The 18,400-nt window shown below is 42.2% G+C and overlaps 1 long non-coding RNA gene across 3 annotated transcripts in view; it reads left to right on the forward strand.

Moving 5' to 3' along the window:
* The first annotated feature begins 628 nt into the window (after positions 1–628).
* LOC119341085 overlaps positions 629–18,400 on the forward strand; it is a 20,813-nt gene continuing 3,041 nt past the window's right edge. Inside the window, exons 1-12 of one of the 3 annotated variants that reach the window (XR_005164876.1) lie at positions 629–948; positions 3,388–3,653; positions 3,762–3,973; positions 4,112–4,378; positions 5,321–5,752; positions 5,877–6,096; positions 7,325–8,119; positions 9,496–10,261; positions 12,207–12,462; positions 12,546–12,806; positions 15,759–15,916; positions 15,997–16,191. This is a non-coding gene — a long non-coding RNA (uncharacterized LOC119341085). The remainder of the gene's footprint in view (positions 949–3,387; positions 3,654–3,761; positions 3,974–4,111; positions 4,379–5,320; positions 5,753–5,876; positions 6,097–7,324; positions 8,120–9,495; positions 10,262–12,206; positions 12,463–12,545; positions 12,807–15,758; positions 15,917–15,996; positions 16,192–18,400) is intronic. The other 2 variants (XR_005164877.1, XR_005164878.1) reach the window with 2 other exon arrangements.

The raw sequence follows: 18,400 nt of genomic DNA on the forward strand, positions 1-18,400 counted from the left end.
CGTGGTGGTGATTGGTGGTTGGACTGAGCGGAGGCATGGGGTTGGACGACGCCGGTAGCGTCCACCAAGCCAGATTGTTCGAGAGGCTTCTTTTTTTAATTGCTCAACAATGTAGTTATAGGAGATAAGGATGAACGAGGGAATGCCTTATTTGCAAATGTGGAGAAAGGTGCGGGTATCTTTTTGCAAAATTAACATAGTTTGCTTTCTATCCGTCAGATATAGATCGAACGATCTATATTACACGATGGCAGGCACACCATCATCACCAACTCAGTTTTTCATAAAAGTAGACACATGGGTGACGGTAAGCTACCTACAAAAATTTGCAATAAAAAAGAGACATGGGTGCGTGTAGTTTTTTTTTTAGAATCTCACAAAGCTTTATTACTGAATTATAATGTTCATAGGTACAAAAAGAAAAGAGACATGGGTACATGGGTGCGTGTAGTTGCTCGCTTGCAAGGCAAGAACGTAGCACAACTTTTTTCTATAAAAAAACGAACGACGTTAAGCAGCCTGGGCCGTGTTTCGTTGGGCCTGGACCTGCAGCCTACGCCGCGGCTTTCAGCCCACTCGCGGAACAATACCTCTCCTGCGCTACTGTTCTCCACTCGCCGTGCGCGTATCCGCTCCAGATCAACGCCACCGCACGGCCCACCGGAACCCTCTCCAGCCGCCGCCGCCGCCGCCGCCGCCTTTCCTCCCTCCTTTCAAAGCGGCGAGTCCTTTATACTCCACCACAATCTAACAATCCCTCGCAGGCCATTCCTGGAGTGGTACAGTACAGTCTACAGGAGATCGCCAGCGAGCACCGCCGGCGACCGGACACGACGACGAGGAGGGGGATGAAGGCATCTCATTAGCGCATCGGTGGCTCCGTGGTGGCGTGACACGCGGCGGAGCGGGGGGAGGCACGGCACTGCCGCACTGGCCATGGCCGCTAGGGTAAGATGGCCGCTGTACTACTTTTAGTCCCACATCGACAGTTTAGGTGCGATTCTGCAGTTTAGGCTATCGTCAGTAGCAGAGGCAGTAGTCTTGTAGTATGCGGTAGTGGTGTAGGATAGGGTGTGTACTGGGTATAAAATGCTGTTTCGGTTGTGTACACCTGCAACATTCATCTTTATATTTTTACAATCCTGCTAGGTTTATGACTTTTTTTGTTCTATGTTTTGCATGATGATGGATCGTGATATCTAATATCTTAGCAGCCCAATAGGTTTAAGCTTTTATGGAAAGCTTTGCCACCAAATGTTTTGTAGGTCACTTCTGACTGCTATCAGATTGACTCCAAAAGTCCCCTTTAGTATGTAAAGGCAGAGTTTTCCTTAATTAGACAAACATGCTCTAATAATTTTGATGCCTCATGTCGCCAAATTTGAACTAAACTAGGGCATTCTAGTGAGGCACAGTTCTTGACATGTTCATTTGTTATCAGCAACAATTTGATTGGAGAAAAAAAAGCCGCCCAGGTAGCTGTTTATGACTTAAAGACAAAGCCTGGGATGAGTTTTGCCAACAATCTAGCTGGATATAGGCACCCATAGCACCATTTGAAGTCTGCCATTCATGCCTAAAAGGTTCTATTTAATTTTGGCCACAAGTCAGCTGTTCATGACTACAATTTAAGGTGTGTGGCCAATGGAGCACAGTTTGATGCTTCGAGGTCAAGAATAAGCTTTCTTATTACCGTTTACTGCCAATTAACAGGTGATCATTGAATTACTAATATTTGTGCTTTCGGTGCAAGTAAATTTAATGTGCATATGAGTAAATGTTTCATATCCACTTGAATGAGAAGGACTAACCTTCCCATGTCCGAGTTGAGACCAAACATGAAGTTTTGAGTATGTCATACTATGCTATCTTGGAAGTTGGAACCATCGATGATCGTTGGCATAAGCAAAAAAGCAATAGTGTTCATAAATGTTCATCTTGTAAGATGGGCAGACAGTCTTTTCATAGCAGCAACAAGACTGTTATATTTGGATGTGATTGTAATGTCGTGCGCATGCTTTCGCGAAAATGGCTATTAAGGGGTTCGACTTACAGGGTCAAAAGCATTAAAGCACTCGCACAAGTCCTCAATAATTCTAAAGGGTCTATTGTAAACTAATGCCAATTTCGAATTTTAAAACCAATGTCTTTTCTGAGGCACAAAAAGGGTAAAATATTTTGTCAATGATGATCTAAATAGTCAAAACTAGAAACTAAATTTTGACACTCTGAACAGCTATTTTGTCTTTTCTGTCTTGCAAATTATATTGAGTTTGGAGTTCAAAGTTTGCACATATTCACAGCACGCCCTTCCCTACTAATACTTTTCCTTGTAAAATTTGTGAGAACTTCTACATGTGGTTTTCACACAACATTTTGGCCTTTTTGTGTGTTTATAACGGGCAAGATATTGACCTGTGTATTGCCCTCATTGAGACTAGTGATATACCAGGGTTAACCTGCATGGGATTAATTTAACAGGCCATTTTAAAACTGTGCTTCGTGAACACTGATGTGTGTCCTATTTCCTGTTTGGTTATTTCTGGAGTGCAAACATTATTTGTGAATCATCTAAGTGAAGCATGTTGCTCAGTAAACTGCTTTAAATTCTCTCTGCAATATTCACGGCATTTTCAAACATGTGTATTTCATAAAGGCTCGTATTTGTTTCAAAAGGCATCACTGGTGCTAGCATTGGCTTGGGTAGGTACAACCATCTAATTTGCTACACTAGAAACATACCATGGTGAAGTCCCTGGGGTCTACATTCCAGTTTATCATGTAATTTTAGAGGAAACAGTTAATCACGTAACTGGTAGAGACTAAGCTTTTATTTATAACGGTTGCCTTTTGCATCCCTTATATCCTAGCTTCAACAATGTACAGTATTAGATTTGGCAACATCTGTAATATTTTCTGAACTTAGCTCATGATACGATGAAGGAAAGAAAAGTTTTCTTCAAAGTAGCTTACAAAAAAAATTGTAGTTCATGCAATAGAGCCTAGGGATTTGCAATTTTGCAATTACTGATTTCAAAGTGGAATCTGCTACCAGTGTCTTCCTTATGTAGTTAATTTCTTCCACGGGTTCTTCATGCGGAACTAGTTGGTTGTGAAATTTAACCTTGCTTGGCGAACCACAAGTTGCTTGAAATTGAACCAGTTATTTGCACTTCCCATGCTCCTTCTGACTCTCTGAATCCTGTAAGTTTCTAAGCTCCCTGGGAATTCTGGGCTGTGGTGCATCAGGGGCTTTGGACGGAGCATTTACAGATTGGACAAATAGGAAGTGGACACGTGTAAACAATAGTCTGTTTGTTTCCAATAGCATCCGAAGTCATACGACTGTCTCTCGATCTCTCAACCCTCTCTCCCTTGACGGCGCAGGCGAGCAAAGAGACCGTGGGCCGACGGCAGAAGAGGGAGGCAGGCTTCATCCATGCATCTCAAAGACCATCCGCCTCACTTCCTCCTCCACCTCCCTCATCCTCTCCCGCCCCACCTCGGCCACCGGATCCCTGTACGTACAACACCTAGCTCCAGGCAGCTGCCGCATGGTGGGGAATGGTGGAGGCTGAAGGCACAGGCCATGACGCTGGTGCAGGTTGAGCCTCCACTTCCACACAGATTCATCTCCCTCCATGGATGACCAGGTGGGGTTCTTTCCACCTCTTTTCCCCCATTCCTAATCTTTCTACTTGCTCCATATTTTTTTCTTCCTTTTCTCTGCCTCTGAGTTTGGTTTCTTAATTTTTATTCAGATTTTCAGGAATTGCTGGTGCAACCAATGGACATGAAACACCCAAGAAGGTGACACTAGATCAGGAACTAACTTTTTTTGTACTCTGTTTGTACTCCATTTGATTCTGATATTTTCTCTTCTTTTCTGAATATATGATGCCTGGGAAAAATGCATTGTATGATATTATATTGGAGAAAAGAAGCGCCCTATGGGTTCTCCTAACAGTGCAAGGTTAGATTCTACTTTTTATGTTGTTGATTATGGTAGATTGGGAATGCATAAGTACGAGCTGAATAACTTACTGCTCTTGTTTTCTTTCGCTTTTCTCATAGAAGAACCAGTGCTAGCAAAATAACAGTTAATTTACAGTGTCCTAGATGAAGATGCAGAGATAACATAAAAGTTGCAATGGCTGTCACAAGTGTTTGGGACTGGTCCTCGACGGCGATGTTAGCCCACAGGTTATGTCCCTACTCCCTCTCTGTGTGTACTTGTGTGTGTGTGTGGTATTCATTGACAATCTCCTTCCAGCATCTCGGGAAGGAGTGGTATAATTGTGCTTCCAGGGCAAAATGCCCGAGAGACAATGCCGCTCGGACTGCTATCGGTGCAGAGGACTTCCATGGGGGCTAAAGGGTAATTTGATATGATATGAAATCGACGCTCCTACTTTGATTTTACTTTCTGATTTTTTTTCTTTGCCATCCTGTTGTCACTTGGTCATGCCAACTGCTAATATGCCTGTGTGTTTAGCCAATATGCTAAAATGGGGGCTAAAGGGTAATTTGATTGAATCAGGTTTGGTTTAATCCATATATACATCCTTATTAGGAAATAGCTATTTTCCTAAAAAACTACTCCCTCCGTTCCTAAATATAGGTCTTTCTAGAGATTTCAACCAGTGACTACATACGGAGCAAAATGAGTGAATCTACACTCTAAAATATGTCTATATACATCCGTATGTGGTAGTCCATTTGAAATCTCTAAAGGGACTTATATTTAGGAACGGAGGGAGTATTTGGAAACCCTAGGAAAAGCATTGGTGCCTGGTGTATAATCATTTCAGATGGACTATGGTTCTCTTAAATCTGTGTGTATCCATGAATATGCAGATTGACATTAAAATTCTCCAGGATCTCTTCTAATGAAGCTCTACCATTGAATATGCATATTTTATTTGCAAGGTCCTTGAATATGCACATTGGCACTAAACTGTGTCTAATGAACATCTGAAAACAACAGCACATGTCGTGTAACCAGTCAGCATGACTCTTTTTCTGTTGTTGCTTTATCCCCTTCTCTCTCTCTCTTTTTTTTTGACGAAAAGGCAGGGCCACTGCTTTTCATTGCGTATAGAAGAAATAAACATTTACAAATACAAGATTAGAGAAGGAGGATTGGGGTTAGAGATACATCAGAGTCTGTAAGTCTGGTTCTAGGGGGCGCTCTACAAGAGCCATTGCACACTTACGCCCAGCATCTACCCAGTCCTTTGCTTCGATCTGAATCTTCTGACTCAGTTTTGTGGGGTGACACGAAATATTTCTGAATGTTCTATCATTTCTTTCTTTCCAGAGGTTCCACCAAACCAGGGCCAAAATTGATCTCCAAGATTTCGCTCTTTCCTTTCCCATGGAAGAATTTGTTCGCTGCCACCAGCTAACTAGGGAATCGTCATGCGCTGCCGCCATAGCCGGGCTCATGTTCAGCTTGCAGAGTGTCAGGTGCCAAGCTTCCTTCGCAAAAGAGCAAGAAGTAAGCAGGTGGGCAGCAGTTTCAGGCTCTTGTAGACATAGCAGACACTGTGGATTATGGGGCCACCCTCGCTTAGCAAGGTTATCCGCCGTTAGACATCGATCTTGAGCAGCCAGCCAGACGAAGAACTGACATTTGGGAGGTGCATCCGAGCTCCAGGCCAGCTTCGCATACGGTGGCTTAATGTTGGCAGTAAGAGTGGCAGCGTACGCCGAGCTGGAGGAAAACTGACCGTCGTTTGCCCATCTCCAGGTTAGTGAATCGTCTTGAGCCTGAGTGAGCTGGATCGGCTGCAATTCATTCCAAAGGTTCATGAATTGGTTTATCCCCTTTTTGCTCATGTGGTGAACTGGTGATGTCTTTTGTTTGCTGCTAGGGTCGCACGGAGTTTCATCGGCCGAAATTCTCATGCTGACCGTACAAGTTCGCCCCTGTCCCCCACCTTCTCCTCATCATCGGCCATAGTGGAGGGCTGGAGAGCAGGCGGGCGGAGCGGCAACTACTTTGAAAGATGGTGACGACATCAGTACATAAGCATTCTAGAAGAGATTGGTAATCTGAAGCTGCTAAAAGTTCTTCAACTTCCCACATGCAAGGTCACGGGCACCGACTCTTGGTCAATTGGTGGTCTTATTATAGCTCAGACATTTTCCCATTGCACCCTTCCTATATGGATTTTTTTGTCTATCTTGCTTTTCTTTTGGAGTAAGAATTAAACCAATTTTGGTGGAATTCTTGCTAAATATTAGTTTTAGTGATGGGTATTGGTTTGACCCTAGCTAATGTGGAGGTTTGGCATGTTTGATGACATATTGGCATGCAATGGGAAAAGCTTCAGATCGGTTCTGCTAGAAGTTTCAATGGCATGCACAACTCTTTTTCATACTGGCCTTTTACAGTCAGGCGTGCTTTGCAAAGTTGTTTGTTCTTTTAGTTGAATGATCTTCGTGTCCTAAGACTGAAACCTTCTGATAGCATGCAATATGCTAATAAAAAGAAAACATACATGGAGCGTTCTGGCTCCCTTTAATGTTATTATTATATTGTAGTATCAGTATATAGGACTAGCCACTTCACTATAGGAGCCAAGTTATTCAACTTCTTTTTTCTTTCCTGTACTTCATATAGTTTTTTCATATTGTGGTTGTTAATAAATACATCCCCTGCCTTACCTTGGCACTGCTTTCCTCTTATTTGTATATAAGATTGCTGGAGTTATTTTTTTCCCAGTAACTCAGTTTTTAGGTATTTCTCTTTAAACGTTATAATCTTCCTTTTATTTTAATAACTAGGCCAAGCAAAAAAGTGGACTTCTACATTATGCTTGCAGCAGATAACTTATATTGTATTATGAATATTGAGACTTTGAAAAGACCTTCTGTCTTACCAAACAGTACTAGATTTTATTGTCAGTTTGAAGCAAAAATGGTTTTATGGTTGATTGAACAACCTTTAATAGTGCTTTTGTGGTCGGTGTAAAGAGGGTGATGAGTACATGAGATTTTGTGGCCATCTGTGGTTTCTATTAAACATCATTTATTACTTTATGAATTTTTCTGCTCAAGAAAGTGGACTTCAACAGTTGGTTGTATGTCATACTTTTGTCACTTCAGTAGGAAGTCGTGAGTATCTGGGAGCATTATAGATATAGTTATTGCTTAGTTTACTCCTCTTGTTCTCTTAGAAGCAAATACTACATTTTTGTTTATTGGGATCCTTTTCTTTCTATCTCATTATTACCCAATGATTCAGTGTAACATGTGATTTAGAAGCAGAACTTATGTTCTATCCTGATGGCTTAATTATTGGTAGTGTTGTTTGCAGATATGGAGTGTGTGTGCATTTGAGATGTCAAGAAGCATTTGAAGCAGGAAGGGAGGTATAAAATTGATTCTCAAGTTACCCTTTTTGGTGTTTGCTTTGTCTGGTTTTTTCTCGGTGAGTTACATACAATTTTCATTCTTTTGTTTTCATTGATGTCCCAAATTGTTAAAAACTTATTACTTGAGTTGATATTTTGCATGACCTCTGTATTCTATCTGATGGAGCTGGAGTTTGCTTACACAGTGTTGTTGTTATTAATATCTAATATACTAAAGCTATGTAGTGGTTGTTTTCCATGGCAGTGAACGATATATGTGGCAGTAGTCAATATTTATATATGATGCATAGATGATTATAGGGCAACCTGGTGCATGTAGCTCCCGCTTGCGCAGGGTCCAGGGAAGGGTCCGACCACTTTGGGTCTATAGTACGCAGCCTTTCCCTACATTTCTGTAAGAGGCTGTTTCCAGGACTTGAACCCATGACCTCATGATTATACTTTAGTAAAATACATCATGATCAGAAATTAATTTAAACATAAAATTTGGCCCTGAATTTTTCTTCTCATCTAATGGGGCATGTATTTTGAAAGCAAGAATGCTGTTCTGCTCTAATATTTCTTAGATAGTGGGAGAAAGTCATGCACAAATTCAAGGCCAGCAAGGAACAACCTACTGAACGTGGATGACCACCACTTCTCCGTCCAGGCAACCACCCTATCCATGGAGGATTGACACCCTGTAGTCACGCCATCTCAGTCCAGACTGCGTCATGCTCACCTTCAAGATTGTCGAGGTAATTGAGAAAAATTTAGTAGTATTCAGTCAGTTGATAGATTAAAGAGTTCCCCATATTCTTTTGAAAAGTTTGCTACACTACTTTGAAAGATGGTGATGACATCAGTACATAAGCATTCTAGAAGAGATTGGTAATCCGGAGCTGCTAAAAGTTCAACTTTCCACATGCAAGTTCACGGGCACCGCCCCTTGGTCACTGCTAAAATTTCAACTTAACACATGCAAGTTCACGGGCACCGCCCCTTGGTCAATTGGTGGTCTTATAGCTCAGACATTTTCCTGTGCAGAGCTAGATTTTTTATGTTGCTTGACTCATGATGCATTTATTACTTTGCACTAGGTATTGGCTGCTTTGTTGTAGTTATAAGTGTGCAAACTGAATATTGCAAGTGAAGCTCATAATCATTATTGATAGATGTTTGACTACTTAGATTTAAGTTACAATCAGAGATGTTGACCTGTGGATATTCCTTGATGCATTTAAATATGTTGTTTGTGGAGACTCCATAGTGATTTGCCAATGTGCGCTGTCATAACAAAAGCTCCATCTGTCATTTAAATATGTTGTCTGGTTATAGTTCTTTGTGCACTTGCTTTACCTCCTCCCAGTCTCCATGTCCTTTGTTCTTTGTGCTTGCTTCTGTACGATGTTCCTCTTCAATTAGGGAAGATGATGGTATAACATTTGTCTCATTCTGCAAATTACATTCACCCTAGAAGTTTTCACTTCATTTTTTTTGTAGCATTTGTGGACAACTAACTGATGGCTACTGTGTTCTGAATCTTTGGGTTTGTGTATTTATCATAAGTTTGCACCTTACATTGTACTATTCTGGCATGTCCACTTGATTAAGTGAAACTGTGTCTATTTCGCAGACAAGAAAATCCTATGGGCATTTTTTTGCCTGACCTCTTTTTGCGCATCTTGTTTCTGGTGGCTACCTCTTACTGTTGGATAGATTAACATTTTATTTTGGGTCACTTTATCTTGATAGTCTGATTAAATTCGGATGTGTATGGTAGTTATAGGAAGGTGACCAAATGCATTATTTGAATTTATTCCTTGAGAGCAGGATTGGTGTTATGGTTTCAAAAACATAGAAAGAGTTGGGTTGTTGTTGCTTACTACGAGTAGTTTAGTCATGTAATTCAGAAACATAGAAAGACTAGACAGTTTGACCGTTGATCATAGCACAATTACGATGCCTTAAAAACGCCTTGGTGTATGATAGAAAATTTATTAGGGTTAGCTTTGCCTTATCATTTTAGATATTTCTGCTGTGGCAAAATATCCATACACAATTTCTTCACAGAAGTACTTACTTGTGTAATGTTGATTTGCAAAGTTACAGGTTCAGTTGTTTTCTTGTTTAGGAGGGGGAAAAACAGAAGTTCCCATGCACGAACTTGGATGGATAATTGGAAGGTCCAGATAAGGGGGGCACACTACGCGGAGCTCAACTACAACTTGTCTATTATTTTGCATGGTGGTGAATAGTGCAGTGATGTATTTGTGCACATACCATTGAGCTTAGGGCACATCAGAACATTTTGACACTTAGCTGCCGTGTTAGAACTCATGGCTCTTTGACAAGGATGTTCCTTATACTAAAGAATCTGATGAAATGTTCCTTTCATTTTTCTTTGGCACTTAGGTAAATTGCGTGTGCCAGATCCACTCACTCAAAGGCCACCAGATCCACTCACTCACATGTGCCAGGTCCGGAAAGCATTAGATGCCGTGGGAGCCAGCCTTGCAAGGCTATATTTGGTTAGTGCTAACCATCGCTTATAGTTTAGTCATGTAATAATGACTCTTGGGTCCGGTGAGAGCCGCGTGGGTGGGTTATTTTAACGGGGGCGAGATGGTCTCCTTCAACCTCAAGAACAGCCGCATCCTCCATCCCCAACAACAACCTCGTAGCCACGCCGGAGGATGGATCCATGTCCATGGTCTTCGAAAGAGAAGGCCCGGTCCTTGGGGATCCGGAAGTATACACCACAGCCGTCGTCGGTGGCCTCTTGCTGCGTCTGATTCATGCAAGTTCTGTAACATGACTGTTACGGGGCTTTCTACGGATCTGTACGCTCCAGAGCAGACCCTCCGACCTCTTTGCATGGATTTGGCAGGATACAACATGTAAGTCAAAGGTTTCTTTGAGATCTGATGTTTTTCTTAAGAATTTAATTTTTACAAGTCCGTCCATCTGAAATAAAAGGTGTGTTTGTCCTTCTGATTCTGGTTTTCTTTTCAATCTTCTATTTTAGAATTTCTGTGCAACTTAACTACTCTCTTCTATCTAAATTATACTCTCCTTTTCACTCAAACAGACGTATTTAGACATATTTCAGAGCTAGATACATCCGTTTGAACGGCAAGTAATATGGATTGGAGGGGCGTCGTAATAATTATAAGGATATTTTCACACTATTTCCTTGAGCAATCTTTTATTAGCAACGTCTTCTCAACTTATTTCACTATAAATAAGAGAATACTACAATAATTATAAGGATATTTTTAACACAAAAGCTCTCTCAAATAAGAGAAAGAAACATATCTTTTCATAGATAGTTAGAATAAAAATATGTTTCGTGAGTGGATTCATGAGTTATGCTCAAACAATACGTGCTACAAGGTACACGTGCCAAAATTTGATAAACTACCTAGTCTAATAAGCATGCTTAAGATCGTCCATAGGTACGGTGTACCACGTTCTCTATTTCACAATGTCAAACAATAGATCAATTACTGGTAGAGTTTTTCAGGACATCAGTTTGGAACATGAGGTCCCGAGTTTGGATGAACAACGCTAAGTTCAGATTATTAATTCATTCTAAAATTTAAAGGTAGACTTGGAAGAAATAACATTCAAACAAATTTAGATCCCCATCACCTGTCAATTGCCTCCCCATGTCGCGAGCTAAAATTTAGAAGTACTACGGAAAGAAATAACATTATAAACAAATACTCCCTCTGTCCCATAATATAAGAACGTTTTTGACACTACACTAGTGTCAAATAGTATCAAAAACGTCCTTATATTATGGTACGGAGGGAGTATGTAGTAACACCATCATCAAAGAGACCAACCTGGAAGCCTGTTTGTGTTCAGCAAGATCATGATTGGTATCTCACCGAGGCCCCCTTCCCTTTCAATCGTCGCCTGATGTCATACGAACTGCAAACCCTAGCTCCCTCAACTTCTTGACTCAAAGTTCATTCGAGTCAGTGTCATTGTAGGCGATCATTAACTACTCGCCCCTGATATCACATTGTTGGGTGCACTTGCGCGCAATCGCGATGATTGGCCCATTGTACACAATGTCGCGTCTCCACGACGCGCGTGTTTGCTTTAGGTTGATTAAACTTTTGCTGAAGGCTGGCTCCTCGTACCCTGATCAATTAGATCGATTGTTCACTTCGACTGCACATCAGACGCACGAGAAAGGATCGGACAACTTCGACAGTGAGCGGATCTGCCTTGATCCGTTCTGCGTCCTCAATCGCTACCACCGCAAGGACGATGGGAAGGACAAGGCAAGGGCAAGGCCGGCAATGGATTTTACTTCTCCGGTCATCGTTTCGTTCGTAGTTAGTAGAGCATGTCAACTTTAACATGTGTTTAGCTTATTCGGTTTAGATGCATCCGGTTGAGGAGGAGCAGTTTTGCGTGTTGTCCGGTCACTGCCCGCTCCATGGGTTTTTGGGGACCGAAATTTGATACTTGTGGTTGTAGATGCTATTACTACACGATGATAGCTGTAATGTAGCGTGTACATTGGTGTCCACGCTTGACTGCAATTTATTATCTTATTACTTTCTCCGTCCAATAATGTAAGACGTTTTTTGACACTAGTACAGTGTTAAAAAACTCCCACTGCACTTATTACCCGAACCACACTCTCTGTTAGTTACACTTTACACACAAAAAAGAAGTGGACAAAGATCATGATCTGGTACGTAGTTCTTCATCAATGTCACGGAAATTCTAATTTTGCGTGCTATAGGAAAAGAGAGGCAGAACATTTACTGGGTTTGAGGATGCGCTTTGCCGAATTCGCTCACTTCAGCTAAACTTTATCAGGGGTTATTTTGCAAATGTGCGTCACGCCAGTTGGATCTCTCTTTCTCCCCCCCTCCCCTCTCCCCTCCCCTCCCGTCGTCGCCACGCCTCACGCCACACGCCACAAACCCTAGGGCCGTCGATCCCGCGCTCCTTGCCTAGCGCGTCCCCTCCCCTCCTTGCCCGACCGCCTCCCCCACCCTCGCCCCACATGGCGGACGTCAAGATCGGGCGCCGCAGGCACCGGAAGATGGTCACGGCGGCGAACCCGCCTGAGGTGCTCAACCTCCCACAGGCCTTGTGTTTTGATGTATTTGGTGGTGTATGTTAACTGGGTATTCACTCTGTCTACCTTTGCAGGAGAAGACAATTTTCATCTACCCAAAGTCCCTCCATACAAGGAATGAGAAAGCCAACATTCGCAACTGGCAGCTCAATAATGCCCTCAATGCACTTGGTGACACGAGATCGGAGATCCTTTTCCTCCTGGACGTTCAGCACAAGACCAAACAGACCATGAAGGACTTGAAGAGAGCCAGGGCTCGACACGGTGATCTTTTGGAGAAGGCCCCAATTACCATACCAGACTGGATACAGAATCTACCTGTGCTCATGGATTAGGTAAGTCTTCAGCTAATTTCTTATCAAAATGTTTCGTTTGGTATTTTTTATCTGATAGTCGTTGTATCTTCTGATGCATAATGTGTGCCCAATGCTACATTAGCTACATGTTGTAAATGTTATCTTCAGGTGAACTCCGCACAAAGCTCTTGTACATATATGCCTGTCTAGCTTAGTTTCTATGCTGCAAGTAAACCCATAGTTTTGTTTAATTTCGTCACATGTTCTGTTTTGAAGAAGATATTTTCTGATTTGGTAGATTTTGTATGTTATTTTGCGATGTAGAACTTTATTTGAGAGCAGCGCACTGCATATATATGTTCTGCTAGAAATAGGATAAACGATTTCAACAGCAAACTAGGAAACTCTTCTAGCATCTACATTCAGAAAAGTACGGGAGAAGTACACTGAAAACAGGTTTGCCACTAACACATAACAGAAACATACGATAAATATCATCAGTGTGCTCAATAAACCATCGATTGCAAACACGGCCAGATGTGTGCTATATGAACCCATCATATTCCTAAACTATGCACCAGCAGTTAGTAGATACTTCACTTATGCCTCCTGAATGCCTATCATGATGTAAATTTCCTTGGTTTACGGTGTTCAAACCGAATGTTCCGCTTCTAGCTCCAATGGAGCCAAAGTTAACTGACGCTAGTATGCCATTTGATGCGTTAAGTCTTGTTACCTGTGACTTGTAGTGTCGTTAGTTGAAAGTAAATTCCTCGGTTTAGGAATGGCACTGCCAAGTTGTTTCTGCTCTATGATGCCTAATGTTCCGAATTTTGTCTCATGCTGCAATAATGATGTCCTGCTATGCTGTTCATTATTACCATTTGGTGCTCAGAGCTGCTGTCCGCCTAATTATTACAGCCTAAGTTTATTAGCTCCCATAAAGAGCCATGACTGAGTGCTTTGGGTGATGTCTTGCTCTAATGCAACACAAGACCTGTTGTGCAACATGTAGTCGATGACCTCCAGGTCTTGTGCGCTTGCCCTCACCGGTCTCTTGCTTCAAAGAGAACCCAAGATTGGCTCATTATCTTCAGATTTCAAATATCCGGATGGTGTATGCATGCCCTCCTAACATTTCTTTCTTTTTAAAAACATATGTAAGAATAGGCTGTTGTAAAAAAAAAGGTAAAAATAGCCACATATCTAGCATCAAACTGGCAGAAATCCAGCATCCTTTCTGGTAGCATTCTTAACTGGACTATTTCAGAAGATAACGCACCAGCACTGGAATAGTTTATGGAGAGTATGCCAGTGGCAATAACGTGTATCATGCAGTAGAAGGCAACAAAAATAGATTACAATAAGTTTGCGAGTATCCTTCCTCCAAAACACAAACAACCAAGATGCCAATGGCAATAACGTAAGTCCTGTGAACCACCCATTCTTTCTCTTGACTAGGCAATCGTGCATAATTTGAATTCATCCAAGATGCTGCCAGATAAGGCGTTGAAAGTTGCTGCTGAACATTGCAACACCTTAGCACCGTGTTGCTTCCAAGGGTTCCAGCGAAATGAGCCAAGACAGCGGAATCGAGCAGATAGCCACCAGCGTTGCAGATCATCTTGCGGAGATGGAATTACCACTGAATTGCATGCTTGATAAGCATCTGAACCAGATTTGCCGGAAAAAAACACATTTCCGCAAAATGTGATCCATGTTATCTTCATCCTGGAAGTGGATGCAGCATGGCACTAGTCTACCAATGGTCTAAAGCCTGTAGGAATATCTGAAAAAGCACAATGAGGGTAACATCAGTACAAAATTACAAAAGGAACTCAGAGCACATGAATATTGAGTGAAAGCGCTAACAATTTGAGTGGCTGATATCTAAGAATGCTCAATACAGTGCAGATCATGAGAATCCGACAAATATGATGATTCATCCCTACAAAATAGTGATTGTATCATTGCAGATTGTCTATATAATGGGTCAAGCGAGTAATAACAAACCAATAAACGCACAAGCGCACGCACACATGATGTGATATAACTAAGCATCTCCACTTAGCATTATTATAAAAAAAAAGTGTGTCCGAACCTAATTGAGTTGACTGCTTCTAGGGTTCTCTCATGACCTTCATCTGCTTCGTTGTTTTCATTTTCTGAAATAAAAAACAACATATTGCAGAAACCATCACACAGTACAGAGTTGAAAATAAGTTCACAGGCAAAATTAATTACAGATTCGGAAAATGCTGATAGTTTAAGAACAGCCAACCATCAAGGCTGCCGTTTTTTTCTGACTCATAATGACAATTATTGCTGGGTGTCGAACCCAGCGCCTCGCTTCAGTTTTCCAGTATGAGTGGCAAGACTTCGGGCAAACTGAGTAGCTACTCCACATATCTGAGCTCATGTACATCGTAAAGTGATGATCTGTTGCCTGACTAATGGCCGAGATAGAATTTTGGTTGTCGCCAACAGCAAAACAGAACATGCATTGTAAGATATCAAGAAGGAAAATGTTAGGGATTAGGGTTCTACCACAAAGTCCTAACATATACCCATTTCCGGTCTTCACAGTTATTTTAATCTCAGCAACCAGCTTCTTCTCCTGGAATGGTACCACTGTGGTATTAGGAAACCAAATAGGACAGTACACGCAAATTGCAGATTGGTAAGTGGAAGAACCAATAAAAAATAAACATGCAATGAAACTGCTGGCTGTATCACACCTTCCTGGAAAAGAATGATGTGTGTTACATTCCTAGAGCATGACGGTATCGCACCATAGGAAAGCCTCTAAAAATTTGAGGCACCTCCCAGCCTCATCATTAGGAGTGTGTATAAGCATTGCCGTCTAAGGTCCAAAATGAAGTATAGCAACTTTAATATGACACTGATCAGATGCACAATTGTTGCTTTAATTGCTGAACAAAGAATACTGGGCAACGAGTATGACAACAAATTAACCTCATCTCATCTCAGGAACAAATCTACTGTCTGGTCCATCGGCAAGTGTGACCAGAAGCATGATAGAACAATGTCAGCTCTTTACAATGGAAGAGCATGTTTTCATTCTTCGTACACCAGCAGTGGCAACGCTACCTAATCTCTACACAGTCAAGCTTTGCCTCTAGTATGTGGTGGGAGCTTAACATTCACATTATATTCTTACCAGTACGGCAAGACCATATGGTGATTAAAACAGCACTTATATTTGCAGAGAAGCCTGTACAGCAAATCAGCAAGTTGGGGTTCATGGCACTAGGTATTTTAGTTCCACTGGATCATTAACAATCTATTCAACAGCAGTGACTCTGGTGAGTTTTAGCAGCATGCAATTGAAAGGAAAGGGAAGGAATATACGCACTTCGTCGCATGTTTCCTGCATAGTATCAGTATCAGCCACTCTACCATGGTAAGCTGAACCTGCAGCGAAAGAGACAGAAAATTGTTGATCATATTTAGCAGTTACTTCCAAATTGCCAATGGCCAAGATCTGGTAACTGGAAGCAACGACAAAGGAATCGGCATTAATGGTTTTTTATTGATTAACATCACACTCATAACCCAAGCTTTGGTTGCTTCAGTTGCACCATAATCTGAATCGAAATGTCTCATTTTTGTAGCGTGTCCCCGTTTGGCATTTGGGATATGTTGCAGTAACATATCCCAAGCTTACCTTCTGATACAGCCACTGCATTTACTTTTGTAGGTGTCCATAGCCTCAAGCTCACCGTGTTTTGAACTAAAGCAAAACTCTGACAAAAAAGGAGTTTGAATCGGGCTATGTATAACATAAAAGGAACCAATCACACGCACAAGCATAACTGAAAAGGATTCTGAACCCCTTCCAACATACACCATACTTCTCCAGATCCAGAGAAAGAAAAGACGCATCACTAAACCATGGCATAGCATCACAACATATATACAAGACAGTTCATCAGCAAAAATGAAACCTGCATACTGGCTAGTTAAGGTGAAAGTAGTCCTCACCAGACGCTAGTGTCAGGGATCAAATTGGCATCACATGAACATGGCTAGTTAAGGAGTAATATTTCAGCAAACTCACTGAGGTCTGAGGGCAAGTTGCAGCACGGCCCTTGCAAAAAGGCATCACATATTGCACTCAACACCCTAATCAGCTAAAAAAGGTCACTCTTGTGCCATAATAATACAAAATAAGACTGTACCAATGCAGAACAGAGTCGCAATTCCACATAGTAGTCGCAATTCCACATACTACTCCCTCCGTAAAGAAATATAAGAATGTTTAGCTCACTAAAGTAGTGGTCTAAACGCTCTTATATTTCTTTACAGAGGGAGTATTCAATAATGTTTTCACATTGGCACAGCCTAGCATGTACTACTATCAAAGCTAAGAAACAAAGGGCTGATATTATTTCCATGAGCCATAGGTGATCTACTATGCACATTAACATGAATTCCACAGTAACATGTCATGTACATGACCTTCAAAACCACACAAGGTGAAAACTTTTGATACGAAAAATAAATAACTAGCAGGCACAATCAGATGGTCCAACCAGGATCCAAACGTAACACTTGCAGAAGATTCCCCAATCAGCAAAGAAAAGAAGAAACCTCTTGTGCAAGATAAACATACTCCCTCCATCACATAATATAAGAGCGTTTTTTACACTACATTAGCCTAAAAAAAACACTCTTATATTGGGACGGAGGGAGTAGTAGATGAACGCACATTCATTTGATCATCATTGCCTAGCTTATTAAAGCTAATAAGATGGTGACAGCACAACTTGATAACAAGATAACAGCATCACAAAGACACAGATGAATCCATAACATAGATGAACCCCAGATTAATTACATAGATAGATAAATAGACCGACGATACAAAGCAAGCACAGCATTGGTGAACCGGCCAGGCCTAGTAAAGCACAGCATTGGTGAACCGGCCAGGCCTAGTAAATCCTCGATGATATCATTTGGATTTGAGAACAGATTCAAATTGCTCTTGCAGAAGCCTCTGGATAGCCTTGGCATTCTCGAGCCTAGGCAAAACCCTTTCGACCACGAACTTGTCGTGCTTTGCCTTCTCCTCCTCATAAAAGGCTGCAAACTCGGCTTCCGAGACGGGTTCATCATCATCATCGGAACTGTCCACCTCGGAGTCTGCTCCTGCAACTTCGATAGCCTGCACTGTAGTCACTGGGACGGCAAGGGCAATATCTTCCTCGTCGTGCCCGTCAGCCGGCACCTTCCTTTTGGTGGAGCAGATCTTCAGCGAACACTCCTGCTCCCCTGTGGAGTCCTTCATGCTCTGGTTGGTGCACTGCTTGAACTGAAACTCCTTGCCGGCGAACGCCGCCGCCGCCGCCGCCGTGCTTGTGGTTGTGCACGGCTTCAGCGATAAGCCCCCCATGTTCTTGGTCTTGCTGCCGCCTCCGTGGCTGCATGGCTTCAGGGCAGACGCGACACTTCCGACGTTGCACACCAGGGCATCCTCCTCCTTCTCCTCCGCGACACGCCTGGCGCCGCCGCACGGCTTCAGCGAGAAATAGTCCTCCTTTCCGGCCATCGGCGATCTCTGGAGCGGCCGCGACGAGGGATTCCGGCGTCGGGTTGGGCGGACTCGCTAG

This window comes from Triticum dicoccoides, chromosome 7B (assembly GCF_002162155.2).
Source record: "Triticum dicoccoides isolate Atlit2015 ecotype Zavitan chromosome 7B, WEW_v2.0, whole genome shotgun sequence".
Taxonomy (NCBI): Eukaryota; Viridiplantae; Streptophyta; class Magnoliopsida; order Poales; family Poaceae; genus Triticum; species Triticum dicoccoides.